This window comes from Leptonotus elevatus, chromosome 4 (assembly GCF_054856555.1).
Source record: "Leptonotus elevatus isolate MCC_2025b chromosome 4, RoL_Lele_1.0, whole genome shotgun sequence".
In the NCBI taxonomy this organism is placed as follows: Eukaryota; Metazoa; Chordata; class Actinopteri; order Syngnathiformes; family Syngnathidae; genus Leptonotus; species Leptonotus elevatus.
In genome coordinates, this window is record NC_141242.1 from 9,553,490 (window position 1) to 9,570,831 (window position 17,342).

Genomic DNA, 17,342 nt, shown 5'->3' on the forward strand with positions numbered 1-17,342 from the left:
GGAAAAAAGCTTCCTATTGTGCATATTGTGCTGGTTTGAGCCCTGGAATTAGCCTAAAATGGCTGCTTTGAACCAGTATGGCCAACTTCCTGTTCAATTTCAGATGTTGGTCTTTGACACGTTTTCATGCGCGCTGTTATGATAGACATGATCACCCAGTTTTGTGTCATCAGTTAAAATTGGTTTTGGGGCTTTTTTTTCCAACTCTCTACTGACTGCGTTTAGGGGGTTCATGCGTGTTTTTACATTGTTCACCGGGGTACGCATACTTACAAAAATGTATGCGTTTTCTTTCAGACATGTCGAGACGCCCAATGGCCATTAATGGATTAATTTGTCTGAATGTTAATGAACAGCGATTTTCAGCAGGGCATTGTAATTAATCCAAGTATTTTTTTTAAATAAATGTACCTACAATATCTATTATAACTCAAGTCAACAAAAGGCATAAAAAAAAAAAATAATAATAATAATGTTTGAAAAAACATGTACTTACATAGACATGGCATTTTCTTAGTAATATCAAATAGAAATAAAATAAAATAACTCTTTATGTCATCATTTTAGCATAACAAATTTCATTGTTTCACTGGCGTGCACTACTGAAATCTGCCTTACAATTATGGATACTGAGCGTTCATCATTGTTTATCTAACTAAAGGTCAAACTTCGCACCTCCCTTGCTTGAGGACTTTTTTTCCCCTCTTAATCTCCCATGATTACCGTGTCACGAGGTTGTGGTTATTAATCCCTCCTCCTATAGAGGCTGACAATAATTCTTGCACTCTGTCCTGGAGACAATTTAGCTATTCATCACTCTGTCACCCCTCACGAGGGACACACTGGTGTCCATTTATCTGCCTGAGAAACATATGACTCTGGACTGTAGGCAAAAAGAAACAAAAAAAAAGCTGTAAGTGGTGTTACTACACGGTGTTTGATGAACATAACAACAAGGCAAAACTAATCTCCCCACTCATGAAAACATTTTAATTAATTTAATTAGTATTAATCAACCAAACATTACAAATACATAAAAATACTGTATTACATTCAATGCATGTTTTTTTAAATTATTATTTTGTGCTTCATTGACAATTAAACAATTAGCTAATTATTTAGGCCGACAGTCAAAACATGTAAAATTATATTCATTAACCAATGTATATGCTCTGTTGGCTGGATTAAAGAATGGACTCTACTTTGTCCACCCCAGCTTTATGCCTCTCTGAGCTGACGCCAAATAGGATATGTAGGATGTATCCGGGTCACAGCACCAACTGAAAAGTTCTGAGGGAACTTTCAGTGGTCCTTTTATCTGATATAAAATGTAACTATCAGAAAACTGCATATTTTCAATTGAACTGTTTAATGGATGCCAGAAAGATTGAGACATGGCTGTGGAGGCCTTTTCTGCCAGATGCAAAAGAAGGTCTAATCTGTCCAAAATGGTCCCTACTGTCTTGGCCACCTCCATAGCCTAGCGTAGCCCATATAACAATGTGTGACTCGATAACTGATTTAAACTGGTAAGTGCACAAGGGTGCAGATATATAGGAAGATGAAGAGCCAGCAAAATCGGCACAGTGACACAACGGCCTAGCTCAAGCTACCTACAATATCTAACTATGTACCTTACGAGGCAACTTTTTGTCCAGGATTTGGTCGAATTCCGATTTCATGGGAATTTATTTTCCAGTTTCCTCGTGTAACGGCAGATTATCTAGGCCTGCTTGATGTTGTTTTATCATTTTTCATCCTCTCTCTCTTCCACCTGCATATGTGCACAGCGCTGATCTAAAAAGACACTGCTGTGATGAACGCATTTGTATATTTTAGAAGCCGTCGCCAGTTTCACTGAGTATTCTCCAGAGGGTCTTTCTCTCCCAAGTTCCCCCACAACCCAGCGGAGTCATTAGTCTGCTTGCTGTGTTGAACTCTTTAATCATCTGTGTGTGTTACATAAAAAGTGGACTATTCCTCTGCGACACACACCCACGACGGCATCTCCGGCTTGCTCGGGTCTCACTTTGATGTGTTGTGTTGCGTCTATACTACGCTGCTGCTTTTGTTATCTCCAAGGTGAGATAAAATGTTAGTCGTAGACTGGTTGCCATGTGACCGCGAGGGCTGGAATAGATTTACAAACATCATCGTTGCCAGTTTGTTTTTGTGCCAAAAGGCTATGTGCACACTTAGGTATCAAAACTAGATGAAAATATATATTTGAGATCATAGTTTGTGGTTTATTTAGGGTTTAGACCACTGATATAGACAATTATACAAATCAAGGCTCATGCCTTACATGCTACATGCGCCACAGGCACTATGGTGGTGAAGTGCTGCCGTTCACGGGTGAAAATACAACGCTCTCTTTTATTGTCTTTATAGACACTTTATTTATTTTTTTACTTTTTTTTTTTCCATTCTTTTTTTTTACATAGCTGCTGGTTATGGTAACCAAAGTCATACTCAGTGTTTTCATGAGACAGAACCACCTTTTCAAAACATTGTCATTTCTAATTGTCATAATTGTTTTATGGTGGTGAATATCTCACGATCTGCTACATACAATACTAATTATTTTATTTGCTGGTGAAAACATGAGAAACAATTGGTTTCTGTAACCTAACTCACAACCAAGAGCACCTACTACATGCTACATGAATGTTCCATAGAGATACAGGCTAGCGTCCGTACCTTGGTATCGTACTTCACTAAAGTCAGACACAATGGCGAGGAGTTGCCCAGCGGCAGCAAACCGAACAATAGAACTATGCGGCACTCAGAGCTGCAGTTGAGCTGATCTGTCAGCCTAGTCAAGCTGTACAAACTGCGCCCGGCCTCGGACCTCCTCCTTCTTACACATACAATATAGGGTAGGAGGTCAAGAACATGAGGAAATGGAGGGAAATTCCCAGCATGCTATGATCAACTCTGGTCAGAAAACACTTACAATACATTTCTCTCTCTCTCCCACTGGTCATTAATGGTGGACTTGAAACAAGTCTGGCTGATGTCTTCAATGTGTTGAAAGTGCTACTACTCTTGAATTCTGAGTCATATGACGCCAAAAATGGTGTGGCAAGTTTGGCCCACCTCTTTTAGTCAACCGACAATAGAACTAAATTCATATCCAGATTTAGGGAACTAACTCATAGTTACTGTATATGACCAGTGGTATCAAAAGTGACATGCCATACTTAGTGGGCCTTTGCAGGACTCCGGCCCTCGAGGACCAAATTTGCCCAACTCTGTCCTATAGAGTCTAATCTTTCTATACAGAGTAAGAGTTTCAAAAAAAATCAGGAAATCACTTTCCAGCCATTCTGCTCTGATTTGGGCACACTCATATTATCTCCATTTGGCTTCACATGTACAATCCTTTCATGTTGTCAGAGGGTGGGGTGGGGGTTGCAACGAGATGTTTAGTCAGGCCACATGGAGTTCCTGCAGGGAGCTGTTCTGAGAGTGGCAACTAAGGAGGGCAGGCAGTGAAAGCCAGATTTTGTTCAAGCTTTTAATAAGCCACAGTGTGATATACAGTACTGCAAACCTGTGTGTGCAAACACTTGAAGCACTCGGATGTGTGATAGGCCAATCTGTGTACGGAACAGGGGAGGGCCTAACAACTCTGTTATTTCACACACCCGACCGAGCTTATTTGGCCTCTCTGATATCCCCAATTTGTCAGCCGAATTTGATATAGTGCCACAAATATTTGCCCAGGCACACATTAGTGCTGTATGCCCAGCGTGTAGGGACAAACAAACCGCAATGGTGTGCACCGAATGTAATAAATGTTAAACAGTGAGTGCAATTATACACATCATGTAGGCCCTAACCAACCCTGTGCACTGAAGGCATGCCTTTGTGGATGTGGGTTCCATTTTTTTTGACAGGCCGTTATTCCCACTTCCTGACCACCTAGAGCTATTTTAGAGTGTTTATGATATGCAGACTTTCCGTGGTGATGATTATGCCACGCTTCTGTGGAAGGAAAATGTTGATTTCTGTGTGAAATCAAAAGCAGAAGATAAAATACATCGATTTTAATGGCTTGTCACAGATGCTGTAGATAAAGCACACAGTGTAGTAGGACTTTAGGTCACTGAGTTCTCCTCTACAGTATGTCGCGGATCCATAGACTTGATGACATCACCTTACTACAATCTAGTAGTCTCGTGAAATAAGAATTCTAAATAATTTTTTTCGCCCCCATAGATTCAAACACTGACTCAAACTTAATCAGTGAACAAACAAAACCAAATCATCTGAGTTCTTAATGTTTCCATTGAGTCTGCGGACTTGTGTCAGTTAATTTAATGTACATATTTAAAAAATCATCTGACCAACAACTGCAGTTTTTCCACTGTGCCTTCTTACCGAAGTTAGTAATTGATACAACTGAATCATGTACGTCTGCCATGTTTCTGATCAGTTCGGTTGTTTTGGTTCCCTGGGTTAGGGCACTCGCTGGGCTCTGATAATTTCTTTCTGATCTCCAGACTGTCTCTTGTCCGGGTAAGGCTATCGATTGTCTTATTCGAGTTTAGGTAGCTCACCGGAAACACTGCAGGCTCTGATTCTGTTCACTGATTCTCTTGATTCAGACAGGACCTGCGTAAAAGCAGGGCAAAACAGTGTGGCTGGTGAAATCCACCGAGGCTCGGGTCACAAGGCTCAAAAACGGGACTGTCACGGTTTATCTGGACTTCTGGTCACCCTAATCTAAAGTAAATGTCATGATACATGAAAGGTCTTGAGAAAAATTGATGGACATTCAGTTCATGTCTTTCTTTGTGGGAAGTATATGAAAAAATACGATGTTGCTTGATCGTGGTCCTTCATAGTTTGCTTATGTGAATGTAGTAAAAGACAAAGCGCTGTTGATTTATCTTTGAAATTGATGATAGAGTTGCCCGTTGCATTCAGGACCACGGGAGCAGCTACAGATCAGTCTTCCTGCGAGACAAATCTGACACTCACCAAACCCGCCGCCCCACCTGCTTACTGCCCACGCACGCCAGCCATCAAGCCCCTCACAGCCAAGCGCACCCAGCACGCCATCGCCGCCATAAATCACCCTCAACAAAGCGGGTTTAATCTGTGACGCGCAGGCCTGACATGCAAATGTATTACCTGTTGTCGGTAAAAGTGCGATTGCCCCCTCTGAGTGGATCCTCTGTTTACCTTTGTGGAACCAGTAGGATACTGTCGAGACAAAGTCTGCCACAAAGGAAGCTGACGGCGGCAATTCAGGAAACAAAGCCCCTCTTTTCCCAACACACCCGCTGTCTTTTCATGCTGGATGACATGCTTGTGCGACTTTGCCAGAAAAGATTTAGGGATTTTTCTCAAGCACATTTGTAAAACACGAATAGCAAATGATCTCCTGTGAATTGGAGTGTGGATAGCGGCACTGTATGCTTGGAGAGAGTTATAATGCTTTGAGTCCACGGTTTTTCAGGAAGAAGAATTGTGAGGGAATATGTGTGCAAAGTTCTGCTCCGTGTTAAAGCCAGCTTTTAAAAGTGCCTGACTAAACAGATGTTCAGATTGTACAAAACTGCCAGATTTGGTATATGATGTAGTAAAGGTGCATGCTAAATCTGAATGCATGTGTTTTTGTGACCCCACCACCTCCACCTTATTATTAGTAGGCTAAAAAAAGAAGAAGAAGTTTTTACATTTCAATTGGGAATGGGCTAGTACCGATACCATGTATGGTATTTTCTCAGTGTAGAATACCTATGAACGCACTTGTATCTCAAATCATATTTCCACATTGAAATGACTCGAAATGCCATTATTCCGTTCCAGACCCTCTCATAAACCAACCTGATTTTTTGCTAAGTGTAAGGAAAACAGCTCTCTTTAGTATTGTACTCTATAAAAAAAACAAAAAACGGAGTAATAATTTTGTGCCGAAATATTTTAACTCCAAAATAATCACTTTTCAAAAAATATGAATTGTACTAAATTGTGAAGTATCAACCCAACACCAGCCCTCATATTTAAATAGAATATTATATTACATTCAAACAGTTTGTACATCGTTATTTAATGCCTTAATTTATTGTGCTGCTTTTACTGTTGTTACTGCCTTGACCACCAAGGGGCAGTATATTATAGTTATGCAGACACAAACAAATAAGAGTCACCACTACTTTTTGTGACTCAGTAAGCTGCAATTATTGTAAATATATTTCGCAGAGGTTACAAAATATATGCCTGTTGTGAGTACAGTGATATCGTCTGTCTGCATGTGTTCTTCCACAGTTTGTTATAAAACTGCGACTATCGATGCTATCCATTAGCCAGTAAATAATGTTTTCCGTTATGTGTTAGCATATGGCCGCTATGTTGTTTTGTGCAATCTTTGACGTATGACTGATTAGGCCAGCTGCGTGCTGTTTGGTGTCGGGCTGGCTTTTAACATTGCCTCTACATTTAATAAATGTTTTATGATGCAAATTTTCTAAATCTAATCAGACTTGAGGTTTGTTTTGGATCTTAGCTTGCATTAGTTTCAAACTGCTTTTTCATCATCCTGAGAGGCATTTTACGACCATTTGCACCTAATGAAGTCGCCAGCAAGTTTATATTGAGTCTGATAGCCTGTTTAAAATTTCTAGTACTGCGGAACACTTAAAATGTTGTAAGTGAAGAGCGGTACATAATTGGCTTTCTCTCAGTATAGTCTGACAAAATACATTATACAGCACAGTATTAGCTTGATGTGGAGAAACGGATAAAAAGTCACGGAAAGGCTGAAACGATGTCCACCCACATGTCCCTTTGGGGCATTTTCTCTTGAATGTGCTTGGCCCTTATGTTTTTTTTTTTTTATGGAGGATTAAGAGACATGCTACCTGCTGCCTGTTGAACTTCATCATCAGACCATGATGCAATCATGTAGTCAGATGTATAGAAAAATTAGGCAATGGCAATGTGAGATTGCCTGAAATGGAGTCTTTCTCAATAAATGTTGCTTGTCCTTTTTTATTAAACTGAGCCATGGGATTTTGTTCCCTCGGGTCTTTTTGCAGTCACTTTACATGAAGACGGAATTTGCTAATATCACCGAGCAACTTGTCATTTTAGGTGATTAATTAAAAACTAGTTGAAATTAGGGGGTAAAATGAATAATGGCGAGCACAGCTTCATTCCTGACCTTGTTCAATTTTTAACGAGTTCAGTACAATGGAGATCCATTTTTATAAATGGAGATACAGGCTCGTGCGAGCACTGCAGATAATTAAAGATTGTCTCCTTATTATCCAGCTCTTCGAACATTTTGCGGGAAAGTAAGACCTGTGTTTGGGATACGGCAGCTTACTGCTGATAAGCATTCAAGTAGTGTGACGAACACAACACTCGCAAATGCATAAATCAAGACACTCATGAGACTCGTGTTTTCCCAGGAGAGATCATCACAAAAAGACCTTTTCAATGCTGAAGTTCTCTGCCTTGGGAGGAAATCAAACTTGGCTGCGAAGTGAGAGATAAACAAGATCCTTGTCAGTTACACTTTACAACATCGATTCTAGAACCACATTACAAGATCAGTCTTCAACCTTAAGGGCACATATTATGGGATGGTGACTTTTGAATAGCTTGAAAACATATAGTTGCACCTCTGGAGTGCTTGTTTACCTATCGAGTAAGAAATTAGACAATCAAGTAAATCTTTTGAGAGTTGCCCATTTCCCCAAATTCTTTAGTAAGTCTTTTTGTTTTGTTTTTAAGCCTGGTCTCAGCTTATTTATAGCTTCACCCCCAGTAGAGGAGGGTAAGGTAAATAGTTGGTCATCTACATGAGACAGGAGGAGTGCCCCCTCAAACCAGGCTAAACTACTGGCTGTCACCAACACAACCACTGTCGATTCAATTAGTTCATGGTTTGTAAAGGGACAACATGCTGCTGAGCTATGGCCTACACACTAACACAGAGATTTGGAAACACCGGCATGGAAATAGGAAATCCCAAATATCCCGAAACAGATTCTTCCATCTAAAAATAAATCAATAAAATAAAAATAATTAACAGATTAAATCATGGTGGATTGTTGTATTTTAGCCAAATGCCCATCCTTAGTTGCCAGTATACTGATTGTCATTCAGATGTCATTCTGTCATTGCCTAGCAGTTGTGTGTTATTCTGGGCTGTCAGCGGGCAGCCTGCTACATTTTAATTACAACAGCAATTGAGAGAGGAGATGCAGACTCTGAGACGACGTGTCTTATTTATGGAGTCTGATCGCAGTATGACGGGGAAACATTTTCACATTTCTTTGGATTCCTTTTTTGTGTCATCAATATGAATGAAGTAAGTCACTGTGACTAAGACGTTTTTGCACCTTGAATTGATTAATCCGTTGCATTGTTTCAGGCTTGACAGCAAACCTTATAGCAAGGGCCCTAAAGTGTTTTTCATACAAAAAGTTACTGGAATTATTATTACTTTAGCACAGGTTAGTGATAGGCTGCACAGCATTCCAACATTGTGTTACGTCTCGCTTTAGGAATGGAACCCAGTCGTGTATTAAAAAAAATATGAGAGGATAGAATCCCTCTACAAATCTCTTCCTGATCTCTCCCCTTCAAAGAGTGATTGATTTAACTTTATTATGGCACCATCAGCTTTTTGTGGGCCTCAACATGCCAAAATTGACAAAAAACACATTCAGTATTGGAAAGTTTGACAAATAAGTTGCTTAAACGTTCATCACAAGAAGAAAAATTCTCGCTTCTGCCATCTAGAAGAGCATGGTGTCAAAGTTTAATCATTTTGAGGATTCGCCATAAAATCTTCCCACTGTTTGAAAGTTAATGTTCACTTAACACAGGGGTGTCAAACTTGTATTAGCTCAGGGGCCACATGGAGTGGGACCGGACCGGTAAAATCATGGTATATAACTTAAAAACAATTGGCGTCAGTTATACATAGATTTTTGCTATTTGCAGGTCAGTCCTAAATAGCGGGGTTCAACTGTAAATAGCAGAAATAACAGAAAATAACACAAATGTAAATGGAACGCGGCAACACTTCGCCCGTATGAGTTGCGGGCATGTCATATCTACCTGTTTTGCATTTATATTGTTCCCAGAATGCACTGTGTTATCGGTTTAATTTATAGGACGTTAATCCTATGTCATATGTGTTTGTGCTACCAATAGCATGTGTGCCTTATTCAGCATGTTTGATTTTTGTAGGTCTATGTTTTTTGTTTTTTTTCAACAAACCGTAACTTTAGGTTGTGTGTAAAATAGTGACATCCAGGTCAGTTCTATGTTCAAGTTGCATTGCTCATCTGAGGTTTGCTGGTGAAATTGCAAATTTATACGTTTTGATTTTGGCTGTCTGTTTAATTGGGTTGACGTTACTCTTTTTTTTTTTTTTTTTTACTTTACAAGATCATATGGTGGGCCGGATTAAACCCATTTGGCAGCCCGATCCGGCACGTGGGCCGTATGTTTGACACCACTGACTTAACACATATTTTAATGATGGCAACAGATCAAGCCAGAATGAAATGAATTCGCTTTGCATTATTTCCATTTGGAGAAGTTTTGAAATTACTTTTAAGTCAAGCAGTGCCATGGATTGCATTATGTTCCGCTTTACATGCACATGCATTTCATAAAACCAATTAGTGATTAATGCCAGCCATGTGTAATGAAAGGTAAATGTTGTTATGTTGACAGTCATAAATGAGAAAAAGGTTGGCGAGGGGCATCGAGGGCCTTCTCAGAACGGCAGATAACGAAGTGTTGGCTTTTCGGGGGGGGGGGGGGGAAGTGGTGTGACTCATTGTTTTTTCTCATGTACAAAATAAACATCTCTGTCCTTCTCTGTAGTGCTGCTGCGAATCAAACAAGACTTATGGAGCCTAATCAAGCTCTCTGCAAGAGACGTGTGTTTTGGGCTCTTTTTTAATTGGGGGAAGAAAGAGTGTCTGGGTCTATTTGTGGTGTGGCGCAGTGTTGGAAATGCCAGCTGTCATGTCATGGCTGTACTGGAACAAACAGTTATTTGGCAAGCTCCGCACAACTTGTTGGACTGCTCGCAATAAATGTCGTATTGTACATGTAATTGTAATTTATGTTAAGTATAAGGGTTCCTTTAGTTGCATTTATTAATCTTTAGATCTAAATGGTTTGGAATCGTGAACCATTTTTTTAAAACTTAGTTGGTTATGACGACGCTTGGAGGCAGAGCTAGGAGTTGCGATAAGCGAATGTTGTTATATACAGTAAAATCTTTTTTTACTGTGGAAGCGGCATTTAATCATTATGTCACCCAGTGATATTTGAGTAGAGTATGCATGATGTCAATTAGCCTCATTGTTGCATCACAATAATAGGACCTCTCAGACAACGTTTTGATTGTACGAAATACATATAGTTGTGACTAGGATGGGCGAGTTCCATATCGGTATCAATAGAAAATAGAAAACTGTGAATAGAAAACTGGCTTTAATTTCATTCATTTTTAACAAAAAATGCTATATTGCGATATATACAATAGGTCTTCCTTTAAAAATATCTGTAATTGCTTTTTTGGCGGAATTTTGTATGCATCAAAAGTACTAGTGGTATTGGTATTTGGTATCGGTATCAGTGACTACTCAAGAGTTGAGTACATGTACTGGTACCGGTCTGAAAAAAGTGGTATCGAGCATCCCTAGTTGTGACCCACCTGTAGATAGAAGCCATGTCAGGAAAATTATTCTCAAAGTTAAGTTGATTAACATCTAGAAAATAAAATGGGGGGAGGGGGGGGTGGGGGGTAGATTTCTGAATCATTTTAAGCATGGCTTTTGTTACCAGGACAACCGGTGATTAGGTTTAGTGGGTTCTGCTGAGACAAGTGTTTACCACTAGTCTAGAGGCTAAAGATAAAAACGAGCATCCGTGCTCACACGGCAGCTCTGCTTAACTATTTGATTTTAAATGGTAATGTTTCTGTATATTCAGACCATCACTGGCAGACACTACATGTATTTGTATGCAAACAATTTTACAATTCAGTTTTCCACGATATGTCTCTTTGTAATTAAAACAATCATTTTTGGAGACTCTTCTGTATCTATAGTTGAGCCCCTGAAAACCTGCTCTGTGCTCTCACCGCACCTCAGTGAGGACAACACCTGCTTGACTCTTGATTGACACTTGTGACTCGTCCACAGATGGACGCATGCCCGACAAATCCATATCCTCGTCGGGTTCAAGCCAAACACCCTCTATCCCCTCACCCTCACCCCCTGCCTCTGTGCAGACAGATACAAAAGGAGGAACGGTGTTGGAAGTCGGGCCTCTTAGGGCTTGCGGCGAAGTATTCAAAGCCAGCTGGTCTGGCTTCGGGTTGGATCGATGGGCCGAGTGAAACCGAGGCTGCAGAAAGACAAAGAGTTGTAATGAAGACAATCAAGAGGGAGGCCAAGTAGAGACTGGAACAGCAGGTTCTGTGAAGGCATTTGTGGGGCAACAAGAAACAGGCAAGGCGACTCGATTGACGAGGGATTTGATGCCAAGCGAGGGTAACGTTTAACTTTATTTATTGAAGTGTTTATAGTGATTATTGGGATGTGCCTGTTTCCTAAATTGCAAACTGTGGTTATGTTTAGTTGGCTCCTGTATGTCATGAGAACATAACCATTACTAAAAGACTCACAAATAATAGTGACACAATAGGCCCCAAAACTCACTAATTTGTGAAAATGTGTGTATCCTATTAAAACTACACTTGAAGTCGATCATTTTTTGGTTTGAAGCAAATGATTTGGGTGATTTTCTGGGCTCATACTTTAGTACTCCCATTAGGAACTTCCCTCAAATGACCTATGACCATATTTAAAAATTTGGGGCGTCAACAATGTTTGATAACTCCTGTGTCCCGAATGCAGGAATATATAGAAACTTTGTTTACAATGCTAAATGGATACCATATTCTATAGAACGATGTTACCACTAAGGTACTCGTATCAAATGGAGACTATGAAGCCTACGTTTTCTCCATGTGGTATGGACCGATTTATTTGGTAATCCCATTTTCTGCATTTCCATTGTGGGTTATGTTGGCTAGATAGCAATTTGCTGTGTTTGTTATTTACAGAATTACATTGTACAGGTGGACCTCAGTCCAACCTACCAACGTACTGCACCTCACATTTGAGACCTGACCACTGTGGTTGGTACCTTGATGGAAGGGTTCCAACAGTTGTATGGTGCACATTTTGAGATCCTTAGCAACTTGTGACCATGAAAATATCAATCATATTTAGAAAACATAATCAAACCAGACTGCTTGGATGTGCTTGAGTCAAAATGTAGAAATCGTTGTCTTTAATGTATAGACATATGCTACAAGTGTACTGTGGTGTACCATTGGCATGTCAATAATGTCAGCCTCGAAATATGATTTTGATTTTAAAAGTCGATAAGACACTTCCAAACGGAGCCCGATGTAGTTTTTGGAGCATTTTAATTGACACAAGCAACATAATACTGTGTATGTGCTGTTCTACTAATACCTGACACATGGAATTTCTGCTTGCCATAATATTGTCCTTGTACAGCTTGAGTTTGCACAGCAAAGCAAAAGCGGATGAAGAAAAACTGCAGGAAGAGCCAGTCTGCCTCGCCCCGTGCTGGCCATAAAGCACACTCTCATTTAACCTGGACGGCCTCGTGGCCAAAAGCCAAGAGCAGAACAATGCAGACATGGCCAGTTAGTCTGTAACGCTTGTACGCTGCTTGTTTCCAACTCTTTTTTACCCTGACTCTCCTCTAGTGTTATCCGATACCGGCCGCTCCGTCCATGTGTGAAGCAGATTGGGGGGGGCTGAATGGTCAATTATCTAAACTATCATGTTGATTTTAAGGTGTACTGCACTCTTGATTAAACTCTTTAGACTTTGCCAAGTTAATAATGATTATGTTTACACAGGCATCCTGACAAGTACATTGAGGGACTTTTTGCCTATATCGCATGATATTGAAATAATGCTTGAATTAATCAAGAATGTGTCGATCATGTCCCATGACCATGATTCAGTCTCATGATGTTAAGATGAGTCTTAACAGTACTATGCTGAACAATTATTACTGCTACATTGATTTATTGTATATCTGTTGGTTGACCGGAGTTGGCAAAAGTACTCACACACATGTCATTTGTGTACAAAAAAGGCTCTGGTCATAGTGGAATAACTTTGTGAAATGTACTGAAGTAGGCTATAAAAACAGCACTATATATATAATAACTGTTTTGATAGCTTTCAACATAAAATTGGGTTACCCTCTTCCTTCCTTCCTCCCTGCCTTCCTTCCACTCTTCCTTCATGCTTCCACCCACGCGTGCATCCTTCTTTACATTCCTCTTTACATGTTGCCTTTGTTCATTTGTCTGTTCTTGTTCCCTTCCATTCATAGCATCTTTGTTTTATTACATCCTTCCTTCACATTTCCTTCTTGTCCCACATATGTCCTCCCTTTCCTACCTTCATCCTTCATCTTTCTTTTTTCCATTTCTTCTTGTTTCCTTTAATGATTTGTCCTTCCTTCCTTCCTGCATACATCCAACCATAATTCTCTTTCCTTTCTCCCTCTCCCTTCCTTCCTTGTTTTCTGCATTCCATCCGTCTCTCCTTCATCTTCATTAATTCCTTAGTTCATCCCTTCATTTTTCCTTCCCTTCATTCATCCTTGTATCCATCTTTCCGTACATGCTTTCATCTTTCAATACATACTTCCAACCTCCTCCTTCTCTTCCTTGCATACATCCATGTTTAGTTACTTGTATCATTCCTTCATCCTTCCTCACTTTCATATCCTTATTTCCTTCCATTCGCCATGTCTTTGTTTCATATGGTTTATATTTCCTTCCTTGCCATCTTTGTTTTGTTCCTTCTATCCCTCCAAGCCCCTCCCTCCCTTGAGCTATTCTATCCTTATCTCCTTCCTTGAGTAAGTTAATTTGAAAAGTGTATACCTACTTTTGGAACATTTACATTGCAATTTGTCATTTTCATTCAATGTTATTATTTTTTGGGGGGAGGAAAAATAGAAAACATTTAATAAAATAAATAAATATTATCATTAATGGTCCTACCCCGCAGTTACACCCTTTTTGTTTTGTTTTTGCTCACGAATTGGAGGGGGAAAAGCAAGTGAAAGTGAAGATAGGCTTGCATTCGTCACTGTTACGTCTGAGGTGTAGTGTCAGTGACCAAACTAATAGCACCTGCTCTCCTCCCGACCAACAAACTGCTGTCATGTTCCAAAGGCACTGCCACGCCTCCCCTTTGGCACTTTACACGTGACATGTTCCTGCCTACATTTCTCCGATTGGCCGTTCTCATAAGGCGCTGCGTGCCAGGATTGGACGTTAAACACGCCACTCACGGGTCAACGCTGTTGTCTGAACAATGCTGCGTTTTTTCCTTTTTTTTTTTTACTTTGTCCATCTGTTCATTTTTGTCCATATTTCGTCTCCTTATAACCTATATTGGAAGAATTTAGTTTAAAACCGGTCGCCAACTTTTGTAATATAAACTCACTCCTTGTTGTACGCATGCGCCAAAGAGAGCGAGTGAGTTGAGTAGGCGTGGGCGAGAAGCGATGACGTCTTGCAAGGGGCGGAGCCTCGCTGTCAAGAGGCAGACTGGCTTTTTCTGAGTTTGTCAGCTTACCCCCTCCTTCTTCTCAACACCCCCGAAAATAGCAGCCCAGCGTGTTCAATGTGAAGCGAAATTACGTTTTGTCCAGCGGAGCGACCGATAGAGTGTCTCCAACACGACCCGGGACGAAAAAGGTGAGTGAACGCAAATAGAAACATTTGTTGGTGAAAGGCGGCCGTGGCCGACGAGAGCGAGTTAGTAACGCCAGGAAAGCGCCAGAGGGAGGCTTGCAGTTCAGTACAGTACAGTGGATCGTCGAGATTGGAACACGTATAAAAAAAAAAGAAAAAAAGTAACTGTTCATTTTCTTAGACTACGACTTTCAACTAGCGACTATTTTACTGCTGCTGCGCGGATAGGACGTCACGATTCTACCTGTCATTTTCTCCCGAGACAGTTTAGTGCGTAATGACGAGATAAAAGTTGACAGTTCTCCCCTCTTAACCTGATTAAAGTCGACATTTGGCGAAAGTTTGTCTACTCTTTGATGATATTGTCTCATTCACGGTGCCAATCACCATGGCAGCACCTGCTTTTTTTCCCCACACTTTGCACTCTTGATGTTTAGGCAAGAAACAAACTTAACAGTATTCACAATTATCTCTTTTAAACGAGTATAACTACAATTGTACAGTAAAGTGATGCTTCCCCCCCCCCCTCCCCCAGCTTTTTGACTTTACTGCACAGCATGTCTATGAACAGTGCTGATCACGTTCTTTGTGCATGCAAGTTCACAGCACAGATGGTGATTTGTACACTTGCGTTAGCTTATCTCTTGTTCGACAAAAAAAAAGTTGTCACATTTGTCTTCTCTTAGCCAAGTAAAATAATAATTTTCTTACAATTTGCTTATATGATTCAACTTAAACACTTTTAGCAGTATGCCATGATGCTACCCGTCAATGTGCTCCAAAAATAGTTGGTGTGGCCAGAGAAAAGTTAGGAATTTCCATTTATTTATCTGATACAAATAGATGGGCTTGTTTGTCTTAAGTGTGCCCACTTTTTGATGATATAAGTCTTCATAACCATGGCAGCACCTGCTTTTTGAATAATAGCCTTGCAGTTCATTATTTCTCGTCGACATTTAGCAACTTGACGTCTTTTTTTGTTGATGGCTTGTGTAATATTAACAGTACCAATCAACATGTCAGCACCTGGTTTTTGACATCACAGTTGGTGGTTTGCGCTCCTGGTCTTGTCACGATTAAGAGATTTGCTGCCAACTGTAAGCATGTGAAAGAAATGCTGTGAGCTTTAAGTTATTAATTTACTGTGAAAAGTGAGTACTATCTGTCTGCTTTAAAATGGAACTTGGGCTTGTGAATGGTTGCTTGCATTTATGTTCCGTGCAATTGCTTTAGCGACCAGTTTAGTAGCCTGAGTCTCCATCCAGTGTCTCCAGTTACCCTAACGAGGATAACATGTATGCATTTACTTTAACGGAAGGAAATTAACTAGATAAATCAACAAAATACATTACACCAATAACCGCGAAAGACAACTGGGTGTCTTGAATCCATCCCTTATAGGTTGGATTTACACTGTGCGATACAAGTGACACAATATATATATTTTTGCCCTCAAGTGGTACTAGTGTCATGGCAGCGTGAATGGAACTCCCCCAAAGAATCGTTCCCTAATTTAAATCAAGCCAGGTCAAAGTCAAGTCATCCCAGGCCAACTAAAGCCTATGCATCTTTCAATCATAGCTCAATTTTAACTTTATTAAAAAAAAATATATATATATTCTATAGGAGCACAGTGGACCCTAAAAACTAAAATTTTAGGGGCACAAGTAGAAAATTTAGCGACTTGCAGCGTAAATACTTTAATCATATTTCCATTCATTTTCACATGATTACTTTAAGTGTGGAGCAGAAATTTGTCAATAACAAAAAAATATTTAAAATAATAATCCTTTAAAACAAATCTGCCTAATGTGCTGGTCCCACATGAGTAGATAATTATTATAATTTTTTTTAATTACTTGCTCAGCTTCAAATTTTAGGGGCTAAATGCTACGTGGAGCAGTTGTGGAGTTGTATGCATGCGGGTTGTTACATGTGTTGACCAGTGTAAAGACATTTTGATATGCTTCACTTAAGATTTTGTTCTTAACAGTTCCAAACTCACCTATTTATCTTAGTGCTCAGGCGCGCCATCTGGTGGTATCCTTGTGAATGTTGAACAGGCGTGTGCCTCAACAAATCGATTCTCATTTAGCATTATTCAGAATCAACTTTGTAATTTTGTCCAATGCTGTTTGGGTGGTTTACAAGACATGTTTACAGTAGCTACCAACTATTTAATTATGGTATTTAAGTACAAACTATGTAGGTTAAGTTTTTGTTGAAACTAATTTAGAATCAGTACACATTATTGTTGTCTGAACATTTTGCACAGGAATTACTTTTTAATAAATGATTGATGTTTCTAGGGTTTATTAGATTAAAATCGTAATCGTCCTGAATGACTGCAAAAATCGAGATTTTATTTTTTGGCCATATCGCCCAGCCCTAGAGGTGTCACTTACTTGCGGATATATGCTATTCGTGACAGGGCATGGTCCCTATACCTGAGTATAGGGTCTTTGACATGCAGTGCAAAAAACAGCCTTAGTAATTTCTAACAACTTAAAGTGTATATTCCCCC

At 39.9% G+C, this 17,342-nt stretch overlaps 1 protein-coding gene across 11 annotated transcripts in view; it reads left to right on the forward strand.

The window, feature by feature from the left end:
- The window catches only part of mef2aa (myocyte enhancer factor 2aa), a 103,290-nt gene that overhangs the window by 19,161 nt on the left and 66,787 nt on the right, over positions 1–17,342 (forward strand). For 9 of the 11 annotated variants that reach the window (XM_086073426.1, XM_086073429.1, XM_086073430.1 and 6 more), the window contains exon 1: positions 14,651–14,821. The exons of 1 other annotated variant lie outside the window; for it this stretch is intronic. The gene's annotated coding sequence lies outside the window, so the exon portion shown is untranslated. Of the gene's footprint in view, positions 1–11,282; positions 11,547–14,650; positions 14,822–17,342 lie in introns of those variants that run through there. One more of the 11 variants, XM_086073427.1, reaches the window with a different exon arrangement.